The sequence below is a fragment of the Apium graveolens genome, chromosome 3 (genome assembly GCF_009905375.1).
Source record: "Apium graveolens cultivar Ventura chromosome 3, ASM990537v1, whole genome shotgun sequence".
In the NCBI taxonomy this organism is placed as follows: domain Eukaryota; kingdom Viridiplantae; phylum Streptophyta; class Magnoliopsida; order Apiales; family Apiaceae; genus Apium; species Apium graveolens.
In genome coordinates, this window is record NC_133649.1 from 140708972 (window position 1) to 140729231 (window position 20260).

The following is a 20260-nucleotide window of genomic DNA, read 5'->3' on the forward strand; positions in this document are numbered from 1 at the left end:
TTATCAAAGCTTGGAACTTGAATTTGGATTTTCTTTCCTTTGAAAAAGAAGAAGGGCCGAGAGCTTTGTTCTTGAGGAACAAAGGGAGCTTCTTGTTTTTTTTGTGTTATGATAATTGTTGGCTTGGTTGCTTCCTTTTTGGTTTGTTAATTAAATTGTTACCATGGTAAAAATTGTGTGGCTTATAATCAACCAACAAATCCTTCCCATTTTGTCATGCTTATGTCATCCACTTATGTCATCCTCCCACACTTGTCTTCTTCTTGTTGGTGTGATGATATCATCATCCACTATCCTCTTTGATTAACTCCTAATTACTTGGCTAATGATCGCTGATCTGATATACGGTTCGCTTAACTTTCGTGCTCGTTTATCGTTTGAGGGATCATACCCGGGATCTTATTACTTGGGTTCCCTTAACCTTTCTCAATACATTATATTCCTTTTATGATCCTCTCTTATAATCCTTGAATTTAAATCCTTTTTATCCTGATACCTTATACTCAATTCTTTCTGTATCTGGTGAATTTTCGGGAAAAATCAAAGTGTTCGAATTTGGATTCTGACGATCTTTACATACACTTATGTACCATATAGAGTACTAATAAGATCTCAGAATAACAATAAAAGAACCCCTACATAGTGTGGCATGAAAAGTTTTTTTATTCAGCATAATCAACAAAATCACTATTCATAAGGGTTACAAAAAGTCCTAAATTTTGGGGTTATTACAACTTGTGTTTTCATTCATTTAAGTAACTATTCTGCATTGTGCTAATCAATTCACACACACACACACACACACACACATATATATATATATATATATATTCGAGTGAGAACATTTTTATTTCACAAAATAATTTCAAGAATTTCATTCAACCACCCTTCTGTAATTCTTGTTATATTGTTAAGGGACTAACACTATGATTAGCCATTGGTGGGTTGATGCAGTTAGTCATTGTTGCTTTAGATTCATGTAGCAGTTGGTCGTTCACTTTCATTTAATCCGAATTACATTGCATAAGATATTTACAATTAGCCACCCTATTCTAGATTATCCCTTGAGTCAATATGACTTCTCAATAAATAACAACATTGATATCTATAACAATGAATCTCATAGAAAAGTGTTACAAAAATCTCATCAGTTGATGGGAAACTCCTTCAACGGCTATCCCTTAGGATAGCTAACCGTTGAAGGCTACTGTTTATCTTAACATAAATTTGCAATATGATTTGCGTATCGTCAAGATTTAGGATTGATTCCTAACAATCTCCTCCAATTTATGACTGATAGAATAACAACATTAAATTAAAGCCTTGATGATACCAAAACAAATTATGACTTATAAACACTAAAAATACAAAATTGTGTTATGTTAATGTAATATCCAGGATATGACATGTAATTATTTTTGTCAATAAATAAATATTATGTGATTATTATATGAATTTTTGGTAATTTACGTGTTACTTGGTATCCGTGTTTGAATGTTAAATGTGGTAAAATATGAGTATTTTAATTTTTATATGTCCAAAATAAAGTAAAGATAATTTTTATATTTTTCTATTAATTTATGTGTTGTTATATGATTTATAAAGGATTTATGGATTTAATAAATTATTTTTCCGAGTAATTATAAACTATTTTGTATAATCGAGAATCGTCCGACTTCAACCATTTTTACATTTTACAACCCGGAAGTCTCGGAAAAACTCCTTTCTAACCTAATTTGATTATTTCGAAAATTTTCCGTATTTTGACTTTTTTGATCCGAAGTACGGTTTTACCTGTGCGGGTCCCGACGCAAATTTTTCGATACAATATTTGTTTCGGTAAATCGATAAAACCCGTCTTTTGGAGAAACGGGATATTTTGATTAAACTATTATATTATCTTCTCGTAATTCATGTAACCAATGCGCTGAGACCAAGACTGTATTTACAAAAAGCCTGGTTTTGAAAATTATCCCAAAACCGGTACCGAATTGGATCAGTTTTATTAATACTTAATGATTAAGTATTCTATTTTTATATCCGATATGATCCAACGGGTACCAATATTCCGTAAATATAAATAGCCCTTACCGTATTTTATTTTATATAAATAATCATTATCAAACAGTAAAATTATATAATTTCCAGAGAAAAACCCTAATATTCATAGTGTTCCAGATCAAACCTAAAAACGAATGCATTATCGAAATCGAAATCAAGAGTGTGAGTAACCAAAACGAAGCTTGTGAAGAGTACTATCAGAATCTGTAGCTTGTTTTACTGCAGAGTCAATATGTATTTTTCTATATTTTTATTTAATTTCGAATTAATTTGGGTTTAATTATGTATTTTTGATTTTGATGTTGTTTATTTAATTTGATGCTTGCATGTTGTACATAATTTGATTCTGATCATTTTGGTATATCATATGTTGAATTTGGAGTTCAATAACATGTTCAAAATTGAGTTTAATTTTTAAATTATGAAATTAGGGTTCATAACCCGTATGAATGTTTTCAATTGAAATTTAGGGGTTTTTGATCTAGGGGTTATTAGTGAAATTGGTTGATACCAACGTGTAGAACTTGAAAAGAGGGATCGAATGATGGTGGTTTAAAGTACAGACGATACTATAATCCAGCTGGCCTAAGAAAAGAAGAACTTGCCATCCGACGAGTTTTCTTCGGGTTATTCCGGCCAACTCAAGGGTTATTAACTTGATTTTATTGCATGATTGTGTTCCTAGTGAAATATAGAACAAATATGGAGCTTATGGTGGCCTGAGGGTACCGAAGTTGTAAACTTTAGCGACCCCGTCGCTTTTTGTAACAGCCCGCACTTCCGGACTATTAATTCTAAATTAAAAACTGAAATAAAATAAAATTTATTAGTCCGCACGTCTATCACAAAGGTCACTATTACGAAAGCGCAGCGAAAAGCGGAAGTCCAAAATTAATCTACTTCAAAACTTAGGTCCTCAAACTCATATGATATCCAACTTGAAACTTAGACGAAACCTGAAATTATAAGTAATGAGCTATACAGCCCAGCAAGAAACCAATCAATCCAACTGGTTGGCCAAGTAACATGTACACATATAACAAAATATGATAATATATACGATACGATATACGAAACAAACACTTTCGATACGCATTCTTATTCTTATTCGATACATACGATACACATAGCACATAAACAACAATAACTCAAAATCAATAACTCATGCCACGACCGCTGTTACATATTGAATTCTCAATGATCAGAAGAAGCTCGGGATCTGGATGTTCGGATGTCATCAGGATCTGATGCACCGTCAGGATTTGGTATGTCATCAGCATTTGTATGTCATCAGTATTTGAAGACAGTCAGCATTAGAGGATTTGTTCTGTTCCTTATAATGTGGAGCAGATATCTGCTAAGTCTGAGTTATAGGACTTTATCTGTTTAGTTTAAGATATGTATCAGTTTCAGTTAGTTTTTGATAATGCATATCTTAGATTAATCTGTTGTAGCTGTGTAGTATATAAACACAGTTTAAGTCATCACTTAGATAAATAACACTCGAGGATCATTCGACCTAGCAGCTCTCAAGAACATCAGTATTTCTTGAGAGGATTTTGTAACAGTTTTTATCAGATATATAAAAAGTTGTTATATTTTATTACTTGTTCGAAACATTTATACAATTATATCCAACCCCCTTAAACAATTGTATCTTTACTGGGCAACAATTGGTATCAGAGCACACTGATAAATTTACAATCAGAAACGATCTAAACATGTCTCTGTACAAGTATGAAAGCATTACAATTCCCATTCTGAAAAAGACTGAATATCCAACATGGAAGGTGAAGATGCTCACGTACCTGGAAGCTACAGATCCAAATTATCTAGACGTAATCAATGATGGACCCTTCATGCCGACAAAACTGGTGCCTGTAACTCCTACTGTTGCTGAACATTATCAACTGAAGGAGAAGACAGAATGGACACCAAAAGAGAAAGTAGTTGTGCTGAAAGATGCAAAGGTAAGAAATATTTTGCATAACAATCTTGATTCTGTGATGTCAAACAGGGTCATAGCCTACAAGACTGCCAAAGAAATATGGGATGCTCTTGAAACTCAATGTCAAGGAACCATGGCCATCAAGAAGAACAGGAGGGCTGTTCTGATTCAAGAATATGAACACTTTGAGGCCGAGCCTGATGAAAGTCTCACTGACATCTATGACATATTTCTGACTCTGCTAAACAATCTGTCTTTGGTGGGAAAGGTGTATGATCGAGAGGACTCAAACACCAAGTTTCTGAGAGCTTTGAGTGAAGAATGGGAGACTCAGACTTCAATCATACGACATCAGTATGATCTGGACGTAATTACTCTGGATGAAGTTTATGGCATGTTGAGAACTCATGATTTGGAGGTTCAACAAAGGAGAGAGAGGAAAAGCAACAAAGGGAAATCTGTTGCTTTGAAAGTTAATGATAAAGCTTCAAAAGAAAAGTCTGTTGGAGATGTACGAAAGAAGAACAATTTTCCAGAATCAGATACTGATTCTGAAATTGATGAGAACATGACAGATTCTGATGTCATGCAAATGGCCGTATTGCTGGTTAAGGGCTTCAGGAGAATGCAATTCAGGAAGTCTAGGAACAACAGAAGCTTCAGGAAGAAGTTCACTGGAGGTGAAAAGAAGTCAACTGGGAGAAAAGATGGAAATGACTCTAAAGCTGGGAAGGTAGACATGACAAAGATCAAGTGCTACAACTGTGATGAACCTAGTCATTTTGCCTCACAGTGCTAGAAAATAAAGCATGATAAAGGGAAGAGCAAAGCCCTGATCACTTCAAGCAAGAATTGGATGGACTCCTCTGACTCTGAAGATGAAAACACATGTTATGTACTGATGGCCAGTCTTGATGATCCTGCTGCTTCTGAGCCTAAGGTACAAACTCCTTTCTTCTCTTATGATACTGAAAATATATCTGAATTGAAATCTATTCTTAAATCTTTGCATGGTAGTTTTAAGAATAAGACTTTAGAAAATGATAGACTTACAACTGAAATTAAGACCTTGAAACCTAGGAATGATCAGTTAGAGTCTGACTTAATTCATCAGATAGATTTGAAGAAAGAATGTGAGAGAGCTAAACATATAGTTAATATTCTTGAGTCTAGATATATTATGTTAGAAAAGGATCTAGAAAATGAGAGAAAAACCCTTAAAGCCTGGACTGATTCAGGCAAAAAGGTTCATGAGATGAGATGATCTCAAAGAAAAACTAGAAAGAATGCCTAGGCTATAAAGATGGAATTAAGGATGTTGACACTGAAAATAAAATTTCTCTTAAAACTCCTGTTAAGTTTATTTCATCAGAAGCTGATGAACCCAAATCCACTTTTGAAATATCACAAAAAAAACTAGTAAATGATAAAATATAAAGAAAGAAAAACAAGGAAATCATTAAGTCTGTTAAGAAAGAAAAGAACATAGGACTTTTGTCAGCAAGACAATTGAAAAAGAAAATATTTGAGGTTATTGACAAACCTCAAGTAAAGAGTCCTAAAAGAAACAGGAATGGTAAGCAATGTATTTCTAAGGATTCAAATTACAAGGTTGTTCCCAATGGTCCTAGGAAAACTTGTTTTAACTGTGGAAATACTAATCATCTTGCTATTGATTGCAAGAGGAATAAGAAAAGGAAAACTGCTATTCCTGAGTCTGATGTTAGGGGTAGATCAGTATTTTATAAACCACAAAATCCGTGTTTTCATTGTGGTAGTAGTTGGCATTCGATTTATACTTGTAGTTCTTATCACAATTACTATGAACATTTGCCTAAGTTTAATAAAGTAGCTTGTGTGATTAATTCTGTTGGTTTTACTAAACTTGCTTCTGACAAGACAAATCCTGATAAAGGAAAGACTGTCAAAAGTACTCCTGACACACAAAGGCTTAAGTTGTCCAAAAAGAGGGCCCAACAAGTGTGGGTCCTTAAAAATCCTTCTAATTAATTATTCTTCTGATTGCAGGGTAACAAGAAAAATACACTTGTCTTGGATAGTGGATGTTCAGGACACATGGCTGGAAATAAATCCCCGCTGTCAGAATTTGAGAAGAAGGCTAGCCCAGATGTATCTTATGGAGATGGAAATGTAGGACATACTCTGGGATATAGCAACTTGATAATTGGAAAGTTAGCAATAGAGAATGTAGCTCTGGTGGAAGGACTGAAGCATAATCTTCTGAGCATCAGTCAAATCACTGACAGAGGTTATCATGTTGTATTCTATGACTCACACTGCGAAGTTGTTCATAACAAGTCAAAGAAAATTGTCTTGATAGGATACAGACATAGTAACATTTATCAAGAAAGGCTACATGAATGTCTTGAAAAGGAAGCTACTTGCCTTATCTCTTAGGCATCAGTAGATGAGAGCCGGAACTGGCATAAGAAGCTCTCACATCTCAATTTTAACTCAATCAATGAACTTGCTAAGAAGGAGCTTGTAAGAGGATTGCCAAACATGCCATACTCAAGTGATGGTCTTTGTGATGCTTGCCAAAAGTCTAAACAAAGAAGAGTGTCTTTCAAAAGCAAAATAGAATTCTCTGTCTCTGAGCCATATCAAATGCTACACCTGGACCTTTTTGGACCAGTGAACATAATGTCCATCAACAAGAAAAGGTACACACTTATAATTGTTGATGATTTCACTAGATATACATGGGTTTATTTTCTACACATGAAGGATGAAACTCCATAAATTCTTCTGGACCACATAAGGCAAATTGAAAATGGATCTACTTACAAAGTGAAAATCCTGAGAATTAATAATGGAACTGAATTCAAGAACTCAAAGATGGAGGAATTCTGCAAGTACAAAGACATAGAGTAACAATTCTCAGCTCCTGGTACACCTCAACAAAATGGTGTTGTTGAGAGGAAAAACAGAACCTTAATTGAAGCTGGCAGAACTCTGCTAAAAGAAGCAAAACTACCCACTTACTTCTGGGTTAAAGCAGTAAACACAACATATTATACTCAGAATGTCACTCTGATAAATAGACATGGTGTTACTCCTTATCAAATGCTAAAAGAAAAGAAGCCTAGTCTCAAACATCTTCATGTATTTGGATGTAAGTGCTTTGTTTTGAGAACTCATACTGATCAGCTTGGAAAGTTTGAATCAAAGGATGATGAAAGAATCTTTGTTGGATACTCACCATTAAAAGCTTATAGAGTGTTCAATCTAAGAACACACACTGTAGTAGTCTCCATCAATGTATCTTTTGATGATAAGAAGATTTCTGGTTTTGAAGAAGACACTCATGAAAGTTTAATCTTTGCAAATGAAAAGGCATTGTTGGAATCTGGATCAAACTCTAATGAACTGTCAAATCCTGATGATCCAAATCCTGACACTCCTTCAGAATCTGAAGATAATCATTGTACTAATGAGCCTGCACAAGTTGAGGGGGAGCAACAATAAAGGCCAGCTGATGATGCTAACACTGAAGAATTATCTCAAAGTTATTCTCAATCCAATGCTGATTCAACATCAGAAGAACATGAGTCAAGTCCCAATAATTCATCAGGAAATGACCCAACAGATTCAGGGGGAGCCTCAAATGCATTTGAAGAGGCATACAATTTAGGGGGAGCATCAAGTTCCAGAAGGACACTTCCCAGTGCCAGAAAATGGACTAAGGATCATACTCCTGATCTGATCATTGGAAATCTTGATGATGGTGTAAAGACAAGAAGTACAACTCGGAATGAATGTTTATATCATAATCTACTTTCAAAAGAAGAGCCAAAGAAAGTAGAAGATGTACTCAAGGATGCAGATTGGGTCATGGCTATGCAAGAAGAATTGAATGAGTTCGAAAGAAATGAAGTATGGAAGCTGGTGCCTAGACCTAAGAACATGTCAATTGTGGGCACAAAGTGGGTCTTTAGAAATAAGACTGATTCTGATGGAACAATCATCAGAAACAAGGTAAGATTGGTGGTAAACGGATATTCCCAACAGGAAGATATTGACTATGATGAGACATTTTCTCCTGTTGCTAGGTTGGAAGCAATCACAATTTTCTTAGCATATGCTTCTCACAAGAAGTTCAAAGTCTTCCAGATGGATGTCAATAGTGCATTTCTCAATGGAGAAATTGAAGAAGAAGCCTATGTTGAAAAACCACCAGGATTTATGGATCCTAAACATCCTGACTATATTTACAGACTTGATAAAGCACTCTATGGACTAAAGCAAGCACCTAGAGCATGGTATAAAACCCTTGCTCGGTTTCTACTTGAAAGTGGATTCAAAAGTGGTATAATGGATAAAACTCTGTTTTATCTGAATAAAGGTAAAGATTTGATTTTAGTTCAAATTTATGTGGATGATATCATTTTTGGATCAACTAATCAAACACTGTGTGATAAGTTTTCAAAGTTGATGCAATCAAGATATCAAATGAGCATGATGGGAGAGATGAGCTACTTCCTAGGCTTGCAGATTAAACAGACTAATACTGGAATCTATATAAATCAGTCCAAGTACACAAGAAATCTACTGAAGAGGTTTAATATGCAAGAAAGTGCAACTGCAAGTACTCCTATGACAACTGCTACAAAACTTGATCCAAATGAAGGTACAACAGTTGATGTGACAACCTACAGAGGTATGATTGGTTCTCTGTTATACCTAACTGCTAGCAGGCCAGACATTATGTTTGCCACTTCTTTGTGTGCAAGATTTCAGGCAAATCCAAGGGAGCCACATCTTATTGCAGTAAAGAGAATTTTCAGATACCTCAAGGGTACTGTTTCTCTTGGACTTTGGTATGCAAGAGAAGCTGATTTTGCATTATATGGTTATTCAGATGTTGATTTTGCTGGATGCAAAACAGACAGGAAAAGTACATCAGGAAGCTGTCAGTTCTTGGGAGGCAGATTAGTCTCATGGTTCAGCAAGAAGCAAAAATCTATTTCTACTTCAACTGCTGAGGCTGAATATATTGCAGCTGGGAGTTGCTGTGCTCAGTTGTTATGGATGAGAAATCAGCTCATGGACTATGAATTATCATTCTCAAAAATTTCTATTTATTGTGATAATCAAAGTTCTATTGCTATGACTGGAAATCCGGTGCAACACTCTCTTACAAAGCACATCAGTATCAGATATCACTTCATAAGAGAGCATTTCATGGAAGGAACCATAGAGCTTCATTTTGTTCCTACTAAACAACAACTGGCTGATATCTTCACAAAGTCATTACCTGAAGAATCATTTACAAAGCTTGTGAATGAACTTGGTATGGTTAATTGGGACAAGTAAATTTTTATTTATCTATTTAATCAAATCCTGATGTATATTGATCAAATCCTGATATGTCCTAAATGCTGTGATTTTTAGATATTACGCCGAAAATATATGATGTATTATTTATGTGCATGTGAAATAAAATGTTTATTTGCTAAGTGTGCATGTCCGAATAAATATATCACTGTCATCATTACACATCGGTCTAGGGAGACACGCCTTAAAAAGAAATCTTTTAGTTAATTCATTACGTTAACTCTTCAGTCTCTTAGTCTCTTGATATTCTCTTGGTTATTTAAATGACTGCTCATCCTTCAGTAAAAACACAACCCTTCATTTCTCTCAAACAATGGCAAACCCAGCTGGTTTTACTGCTATGGCACAAGTACTGTGACCATTTTTCGAAATGGAATTCAGACTTCATATCCCATCAACAACATTCCATACGACATCTGGATTCAACTTTCAGATAACATCAAAAATGATCTTTTGTTTTTCCAAAGAGTAATTCATGTCCACAATCTTAAACAATAGGAGAAAATCATTCATCTTGTTGTTCTCTTTGTTAAAAGTAGGAAGAAGAATTAAACATCAACCATCCGTATCTCTTCACCATCAGCTTTGTCAGGCTTCTTAGACCAAGGATGTTGATGTTTACCATCTTAGACTAGGATTATCTTATAATCTTTTGCATGTAATCTTTAAATTTCATGAAATGTACTCTTTTGATATATTAATGAAATTTATTTTTGCAAGATTTAGTCTTTGTTTATCTCGTATTATATACATGTGAATGTTTTCTTTGAAGCCTGTTAATCTTTACTTCATCTACTTGAATTGTATTTCTTGATGAATGTTTTGATTAAAATTGTGGTTGCTAATAATTTGTGGAACTTTGACAAAAAAATGTTGAATTTGAATCGACATATCCTGAGTTAGTCAAATCCTGACAGAAGAAAGGTCTCAAATCCTGACGACAGGTCAGCACGTTCTAATTCAGATTATTAGTGTTAATCAATCTCTGAGTAAGCTTTATTGTTATAATTAAGTGTCTCACTTAGTTAATGATTAATGGTGGATTATTAGATAAACAAATTTCTATGGTTGTGTCTTGATATAACTGTATGTATTTTGTATTTACTTCCGCAATTTCCTCCACCGTCAAACTCAATTACTCAGTAATTGTTTCCTGCTCGAAGTCAAATTTGCTAAGTTACCTCATTCATGCGAGTGTGTTAAACCTATCTCTGACTAGTGAAGCTATAAAACCAGAAGAAATTATGTGACACAATTCCTCATACACTTAGTTTCATTGTGAAAATCTCACGCTTACTCTCTCTCACAAGCTATTCACATCATGACAACGTCTAAAGTTTCACCACTCTTCAGTCAAACCACAATCATTCATGGAAAAACATTTGGCACTAACAATTACTTAGCTCTGCTTACACATCAGCAGCTACCATCATCTTTTCATGATATTCAGGATTTTCTCATTCTATGTCCAATTGGGTATGCTCTCACAAATCCTGTTAAGGTGTCATACAGGGCTGTCATGCAGGTCTGGAACACAGCAGTGGTAAATTCAACACATACTGGATTTTCTTTTGAGTATAAGGACCAAAGATATGAAGTCGATGCTGACATTCTACTTCAAGCCTTGAAATTGTCTGCTCTTGATGGTGTTCCTAATACTCATACCAATGAGCAGTTGTTTGATATGCTAAGGACTTTAGGATATCAAGGAGAAATCACAACCATTGGTAAACTGGTCAGGACCAAACTGAAAAGAGAGTGGAACTTTTTCTTTGACTGCAACAGTAGATGTTTCTTGAATAAGACAACAAACTTTGATGCTCTTCCATCCACTTCCCTTCCTTGATAGCCTAAAGTCCTTAGCATATCAAACAACTGCTCATTGATATGAGTATTAGGAACACCATCAGGAGAAATCACAACCATTGGTAAACTGGTCAGGACCAAACTGAAAAGAGAGTGGAACTTTTTCTTTGACTGCATCAGTAGATGTTTCTTAAATAAGACAACAAACTTTGATGCTCTTCCATCCACTTCCCTGAGAATTGGATACTCTCTTCTTAACTCTGGTAATTTTGATTATATTAATAATATATTACAGTTCATAATTGCTAGGAGAGCAGATGCTTCAGGAGTAATAGGGTATACTAGGTTTTTACAACTAATTTTCAATTTACTATGCCCTAATGATATTTTTAATGATGATGAATTACTCCATGTTTTTTAAATTTTTGAGAAAGCAATCACTGATCATATCAAAAGGGATGAAAAGAATAAATTTTCAGGACCACCCTTTCTTCCTAGAGAGGTCAGGCAATTTCTGTTAAGAAATAGACCTACTCCTACACAAGTGCCTGCAAATCCTGATGCTGGAACCTCTGTCACAGTTCTTGATGCTACGACTCAAGAAATCACCCATCTTGTTTCTAACCCAAGCATTTCTTCTTCCAAACAGCAAACACAACAAGCCTCTAAATTAGCCTTCTCTGCTATCTTTCAAAAGACATCAGTTGTAATAAAGAAATGGTTGTTTAAGAAATCTGTCACATCTGGATTTAGATTTTCGAAAGTGAAAGTAAGATTTACAACTCTTATTAAGCCTAAGCATGTCTTCATGTCAAGAGTAAATATCATTCTTTCAAGATTTACTGTAAAGGTTATATGTTGTTGATTTCTTTCTTGTGGTCAAACACCGGCCTTCCAGATAGTTTTGAGGTGGAATGCAATTTTCTAACTTCATGGATCTTGTTTGAATGAAGTTTGTTTTGGATAGTGCTCATCTATGTTAGTTGGATACATGATTGAGTCATTGTCCTCGACCTTCTTCATTGGATTAGGAGGTTTTTATCTATGAAGACTGATTATTCTGAAACTTTCTCATTTTTGATGGCCTTTAATCCTTTTTAGAAAAGAGAATTGTAACACACTTTTCTTAGGATTGACAAGATCTCATTATATAAAATCAGATCCTCATAAAATTCAGCATTTACAACTGAATGAAGTGGTAGTAATGACTATTTTTTTATTTCTTGCAGTTGTTCTTGTTCTCTTTCCCTTGGGCTAGTTGACTGCTTCTCAGCTTTTAGTTATAACTCTAACTCTGTAGTCAACTTCATTTGAGTAGTTAGAGAACTAATTGTCAACAACTCAACGGGTTTACAAGTATTTCGCTTACGCTAGTTCATAGCCTCCAAGTTTTGGAAAAGGTTATGGTCTTTACTCCCCCTTGTTGATGCATTATTTCCTTCTAGTGATTTCCCATTTTGTTGATGCTTTGATCCCCCTTAGGTTGCTGGAACTTTCTTGTCAGAGTCTGCAAACTTTTTACTCCCCCTCAGTTGGATAAAGTTGCAGACTTCTCATGCTCCCCCTCAGTTAGAGCTAAAGATTTCTCCCCCTTTTTGTTAGCATCAAGGGTTTGATTTTGAATGAAGGGTATTTTGTTCACTTGAGGATCTAAGAAGATGTACTTCTCCAACAGAGTCCAGATTGTGTGCAGCTAGAGTGTAACATACCATCATGGGATTTGCAGCATCCTCATTGATGTCAATACCAAGAATATTCATATTGATTCCAGTTGTACCTGTATTCCTCTAATGCTCTCTATTTTCTTGCATCAGGGGCTCCCCCTGGCTCAAACACCTCACACCCTCACCATCACCTTATAAGGTTAAACTCTCTACCTCACTAGGAAGGCTGGAAGAAATAACCTTCCTCTCATTTACACTTCTCTTCTTTTGCTTACTATAGAAGTACCCTCTCACTCTCAATTTGTTCTCTCCATTTACTCAAATCTAGGAGTGTTAGAATAATTGTTTGGTCAACTAGAGAATTGGTGTAGAATATACCCCTATCAACTGTTAAAAGATAGATATTAATGTAACAATATGAGTTATCAGTGGTTGTGCTGCAAAGCTAGTCATTAATAGACTAACACTAATCAATGGCTGATAAATAGCCATTGATGGAGAAAATGAGATAGTAATTGAAGATATCAATGTAGTTGAAATCTGTGAAGATAAATTAACCATTTAAGAGCACAGTTTAACTACTAGAGACTGGAATAAGAGACCGTTACTCCAACAAATCATCTGAAAGATAGTGAGTATCAATTTGAGAGTGTGACATCTCCATGAACTCAAGATTTGAAGAATCATTTTAAGAAGGTTGACATTAAACCAACATTCAGGAGAAAAATAGGTGAGCTATTTGTGTGTTTGTGTGGATATTTTTCAAGATTTATTTGCACAAGTTAGGGATGTGACTATACATTTATAGAAGTCACATCGATCTGAATTTTGAGAAAGGCATAGATTCAGTAGATGAGATGCCTTCTATTCTGAAATGAATAGTTGAACTCACAATATGAATGATTTAGAATCAAAGCATTCTTATGGTTATGTGGATGTGTTCTTCACTTTCATAAAGCTCCAGTAAACTAGAGCGGATTTGAATAAATCTTCCACTAAGATAGCATTATCAAACCCTAGTTCCTTTTGGGAGAGACCACCACATTTGTGGATTTAATATCATTGATAAATCAAGATAGTTTGACTTATTGTCTCACATTTCAAGGAAATGCATCTTATACAATAGTTGTGAGGGATGTTGTTCAGTCAAGCTGAACCTCTTTTTGAATTGGAGTGGGTTTAAATGATTTCCCCACAGAAATATCATTATCAAACCATATAGCCATTGCAGATCTACTTGTACTTAAAATGTGCTAAATCTCCAAGGTCTTTACTAAAGAGTGATGAAACCCTTGGGTTTGGACCGGAATCATCAAGGTCTACCTCAACATGTAGCCTCTAACCAAAACTGAATGAGGGTTCTGAGTTGGAAAGCACAATGCAAGCGCTGTGTTTTATGAAATCTTGTCTTAACAATGAAGGAAATTTATTGCTAATTTTGGTGCAAGCAACTCAATAGTGAGTATCAATTTGAGAGTGTGACATCTCCATGAACTCAAGATGTGAAGAATCATTTTAGGAAGGTTGACATTAAACCAACATTTAGGAGAAGAATAGGTGAGCTATTTGTGTGTTTGTGTGGCTATTTTTCAAGATTTATTTGCACAAGTTAGGGATGTGATTCTACATTTATAGAAGTCACATCGATCTGAATTTTGAGAAAGGCATAGATTTAGTAGATGAGATGCCTTCTATTTTGAAATGAATATTTGAACTCACAAGATGAATGATTTAGAATCAAAGCATTCTTATGGTTATGTGGATGTGTTCTTCACTTTCATAAAGCTCCAGTAAACTAGAGCGGATTTGAATAAATCTTCCACTCAGATAGCATTATCAAACCCTAGTTCCTTTTGGGAGAGACCACCACATTTGTGGATTTAATATCATTGATAAATCAAGATAGTTTGACTTATTATCTCAGCATTTCAAGGAAATGCATCTTAGACAATAGTTGTGAGGGATGTTGTTTAGTCAAGCTGAACCTCTATTTGAATTGGAGAGGGTTTGAATGATTTCCCCACAGAAATATTATTATCAAACTATATAGCCATTGCAGATCTACTTTGTACTTAAAATGTGCTAAATCTCCAAGGTTTTTACTAAAGAGTGATGAAACCCTTGGGTTTGGACCGGATGTATCAATGTCTACCTCAGCATGTAGCCTCTAACCAAAACTGAAATGAGGGTTCTGAGTTGGAAAGCACTATGCAAGCACTGTGTTTTATGAAATCTTGTCTTAACAATGAAGGAAATTTATTGCTAATATTGGTACAAGCAACTCAATTAAGTTGAGCTTCTTGATTACAAAGAATTTAGAAATTCCGAGAAGAATTTAATCAGATCTGAGTTTTTGTAACCTATTTTTAAAAATAGAAGATGTTTTAAGTGATGTGCTCTCATTTTTGCAATAATGAACTTCACAGTTAACTCCATATTTTGTGAAGTAATTCAAAAAGGCAAGTATAGATGCTTAATTGGATCACTATTATCTTTTAGATACATAATTAGTATGCACTCAAGAATTAAGTACCAGCTGCTTTGGCTCAGAGAGGCTTATTGTTTCACTCAACTCACAGGTTTCATTTTCTGGCTAGTGTTTCTTTGTAATCGGATCACTTATAATTCAAATTGAAATTAGAAGGTGGTTAATAACTTGTGGGATTCCTTAATATTACTCTTTTAAGGTCAATTTATTTACTTATGATACTCATAAGTGATAATTAACTGTTTAGCTTCTTTTGTCTTTCATCAGTCTGATCAGCTATAACTTGTTATTCACTGTTGACTAGCAATGATTATTGACATAAAGATTTTCAAGGTTGAAGTCCTATTAACTTATTATTTGAAAGCTGAGGAGAGTAATAATCTAAAACATATATAACAAAAATAACGGGAAAAGCAAATAATCAAAGAAAGATGCACAAAACAAAGTCAAACAATCAATATAATTTTTTTTAAAAGAACTTATTACAAAGAAAAGTTCTTTCAAATAACAATATAAATCATCCTACTCTACTCAACCCTGGTATCTAGAAGTCTAGACCCCAACGTTGGAAGAGAAAGAAGCACCGCCTTTGCCACCACAACCATTGCAATCCTTTCGAGGATTGGCATGAGCAGCAGTGAAACTAGAATAGTGCATTAAACGGAACATAAAATATAAAAAATGAACTGAACAATATTTCAAACTAACGAAATTAGGTCTCATTTTTTGCCGTAAAATCGTAATTAAGATGATGTATCACCGATACACGGTTAATTTAACGGCTAACACTTAGGCATATATCAGAAATACCATCTATCCGTCGGGTGCACAACTCATATCAATGGGAAAATAATTAAAAAAAAGAGAGAGAATGAGAGTGGTAAATAGGATGTTTGAAACTGAGATAGGTGTAAGTACGAGGGAAGACCCGAATTTTCAAAAGAAGTAACTGATTTGATTTCTGACACAAATTAGACTAATTGCTTTTTTTAAGAACTAGATAACACTAATAAACTCAAATTTATGCTAGTGCACAAATATCAAGACTGATTAAACAAAAAGCATTTAGAAACTTTTATCAAGTCAAACACTGTTAATCTCATCATCAAAACATAGTAAAATGTGTTAAGAAAAACATAACTGAGCAGGTTTTCAAATATTGATCAACCTTTCGCAGAAATGTCTCCTTTTGACAAGACTTTTCCACTTTTTTCTTTCTGGACTTATTGTTCTATCAACTCTGCATCATTTTCTAAAACAAACTTCAACTCACTATTGTAAAGTCCAGAGAATAACCTATAAAGATTATTCATTAAATAGTAGCATCTCATTTATTCAAGAGTGACATTTTGCAAAGAATTGATCTTAAACAAATAATTCTTGTACATCAGATATAAACTATGCATTCACATAATTGTTACTGAATGAGGATGCCATGGCATGATATGAGAGAATTAACTAATTAAAATAATTATCTCAAACAAATTGTATTGTCAACTTCATAATATAATTCATATCATGGATTGAGATAAAAAACTGATTTATATCATGAACTCTCAACGGTAAACAATCAATTAATACGCCTTGCTACACATGATTCACAAGTTGGACTCTCAATCCTACTATTGAATCAGTAGTTAGAAATTTCAAAATATGAATCCTCGGAACTTATTCTAAGTTCATGACATTGATTCTTAATAAAGAAAGAGTCATAAATTCAGCTAGGTTTCACTTCTAGAATATGAGCTATTATATGAGTGAAATCTTTACTGCTACAAATTAGATTTTCTGAAAAGATATTTTAAGTTAAAAAGAAGAGATGAGTAACAATTCATTAAGATTAATCTGTGAAAGGTATTTTCATTTATAACTTAACTAATCAGAAAATTTATCACACCATGGAACCTAACACACGATTCAATATCAGTATTTATTGGTTCCAACTAAATATTGATATGTCAATGATCAATTTTACCAGCATTTATCAGTTTTAGAATAACTAATAAATTTTGATACATGATTATTATGGCATGTGTTAAGTGGCATTTATATCCACTTAGAATGATTCGTAAAGGCTCGAATTGGTGTTTTGTACTCAAGTTATTTATGTATTCGATGTGTTTTTGTAGTATTTTGTATTTTAGGGCATAATCGGGAGAAGGAATAGTTTTACAATGTTTTTATGCTAGAAGAGTGTTAGGATGGAGCCTCGGCTGATTGCGTGAACAAAACCAGCAAGAAGACAGCAAGAAAGCAGAAGAATTAAGTTTTGATAGAAGGCCAGGGCGGCCGCGCCCATATTCAGAGCGGCCGCGCCGGCCCATTTTCCAGAAATTCTGTTTCTACTTGGATTCTGAGAGTTTGAAGCCCAACTTGATTCTGAAGCATATGTAACTCCTAAAAAGACATTTTTCATAACAGAGACTAAGGAGAAGATGGCGAGAAGACCTAGGAGCACAAATACAACGAAGGAGAAGAAAAGCTTGTTTTACTTGTGATTCTTTGATTGAGTTATAATCTTGGATGATTGTTTTCTTATTTGTTGAACCTATTACTCTTGATTACGTACTTTGTGATTTTCTTTAGTTTATAAAGACTTATTTTATTATACCATGCTTCCATCAAAACCCACGGTGATGATGAGTTCGGTTATGAACTAATCATTATCGTGGGGTTCTAACAGATTTACTTATGGATTTCTATAGTTAATTTTTTTTGATATCTTAGTGTGTGGTGATTGTATGATATCCTAGTATTGGTTGTGCTTATTCGTCTTATGAGCGTCGCGAACTTATAAGATAATGTGTTAATCTCTATTGAAGCGACAGTGAATTTAGAGGTTTAGTACTTGCCATGCTAGCATAGGTTCATGTATTTATTATGCATGATTCGTAGGTAATTTTGACCATCTTACTTGTCATGTGTAATCACGATAGATAACTTGCGCATTAAACCTTTATGGTGTCAAATTCTATAGACAGATAGGGTCTTAACATAATTGGTGTCTATTCAACTTATATCTCTTTTGTGGATGTCTGATAGTAGGGTATTCGTACAATGAAAGTTGGTATTTACTAGTTTCGTGTTGTCTAATTAGTTGTCATCAACATTGCATACTAAGGTTAAGAACAATGACTTTGAATGAAGTAGTAATGAAGTTAGAATCCCATATTTATCTCATGTAAGTAATTCAACTTATTCTCTTAGTTAATGTTAGTTAGTATAATCTCTTAGTTTAATCAAAACCCAAATTGTTATTTGTCTTAGCATAGAACGATAGCCATATCATTGTTGCATAAGTGCATAAATTGAACTTAATCTAAACCAGTCTCTCTGGGAACGAACTAGAAAGAATCCTATATTACTTGTGAACGCGTATACTTGCATGTAATTTTAGTGCATGTTTTCGTCCTAACAAGTTTTTGGCGCCGCTGCTGGGGACTCGGTGTTAATTTTTAGTTTATGTGCTTGTCCTTAGTGGTCGTTAAAGTTCAATGACCACTGCAATCAGGAATGCTCTCACTCAATTTGCACAACAATATGGAGAATCATTGTGTGAGGCTTGGGATCACTATAAGGAGATTCTTAGGAAGTATCCTCACCATGGCAGGCCTAACTGGATGATTGTCCACTGCTTTTATAATGGCTTGGGAGCACAGTCTAGAACCATGCTTGATACAACATCAAGTGGAGCCTTATGGGCTAAGAGCTACGATGAAGCTTATAAGTTAATTGACCTAATGGCTGCTAATGAATACCAGAACCCTTCTCAGTGAATACCTCAAGGAAAGGTAGCAGGAATTCTGGAGGTGGATGCAGCTACTACTATAGCTACTCAGCTTAAGGCTTTAACGATGAAGGTGGATTCTTTGGCTAATTATGGAGTTAATCAGATCACTAGTGTTTGTGAGCTTTGTGGTGGTGCGCATGAGATGGAGTAGTGTGCTATTTCTAGTGAATGAGCTCAGTTTGTGAGCAACTTTCAGAGGTCACAACAACCAGTTCCAGCCACCTATCATCCTAACTTCAGCTGGAACAACAATCAGAATGCGGTGCAATAACCTTATCAGCAGTATGCAGTAAAACAATTCAACCCTCCTGGTTTTCAACAACCGCAATATGCACCAAGACAGCAACTCCAACTTCAACAATCTAATGAAAAATCTGAATTAGAGGAGTTGAGGCTCATGTACAAGAGCCAAGCGGTTTCTATTAAGACCTTGGATAACCAAATTGGACAGATTTCCAATGTCTTACTGAATCGACAACCTGGTACACTCCCTAGTGACACAGAAGTTCCAGGAAAGAAGGAAGCAAAAGAACAGGTAAAGGCAATTACAATGAGGTCTGGGAAGGTTGCAAGTCCCGAAAAATCTCAACTTCCAGAATCTGAAGTTGTGGCTGAAGAAGGTGTGCAGAATGAAGCAGAAGTGGAAACAAGGAAGAAAACTGTGGAACACATTCCTCCCGAGGGTAATACAGGGGAGAAACAGGACTATCCTCCACCTCCTTTTCCTAAGAGGCTACAGAAGTAAAAGTTGAATAAGCAGTTTGCTAAGTTTCTGGAGGTGTTCAAGAAACTTCATATCAACATACCTTTCGCTGAAGCTCATGAACAGATGCTTATCTATACAAAATTTATGAAAGGTATTCTCTCTCGGAAAGTGAAGCTCGATGACTTAGAGACCGTTGCTCTTACGGAGGAATGCAGTGTTGTGCTGCAATAGAAGTTGCCTCCGAAGCTTAAAGATCCTGGAAGCTTCACTATTCCTTGAACCATCGGGAACTTGTCATTTGAAAAGTGTTTATGTGATTTGGGAGCTAGCATCAATCTGATGCCTTTTTCTGTCTTCAAGAAGTTGGGTTTACCTGATCCAAAGCCTACATATATGTCCTTGCAATTGGCCAATCGTTCTATTAATATCCACGGGGCAT

General features: G+C 34.9%; 1 non-coding gene across 1 annotated transcript; it reads right to left on the bottom strand.

Annotated features, from left to right (window-relative positions):
- Positions 1 to 18828: 18828 nt before the first annotated feature.
- LOC141716522 (small nucleolar RNA R71) lies at positions 18829 to 18935 on the bottom strand. Its single transcript, XR_012573229.1, has one exon. It is a non-coding gene; the product is annotated as a small nucleolar RNA R71 (small nucleolar RNA).
- Positions 18936 to 20260: the final 1325 nt, after the last annotated feature.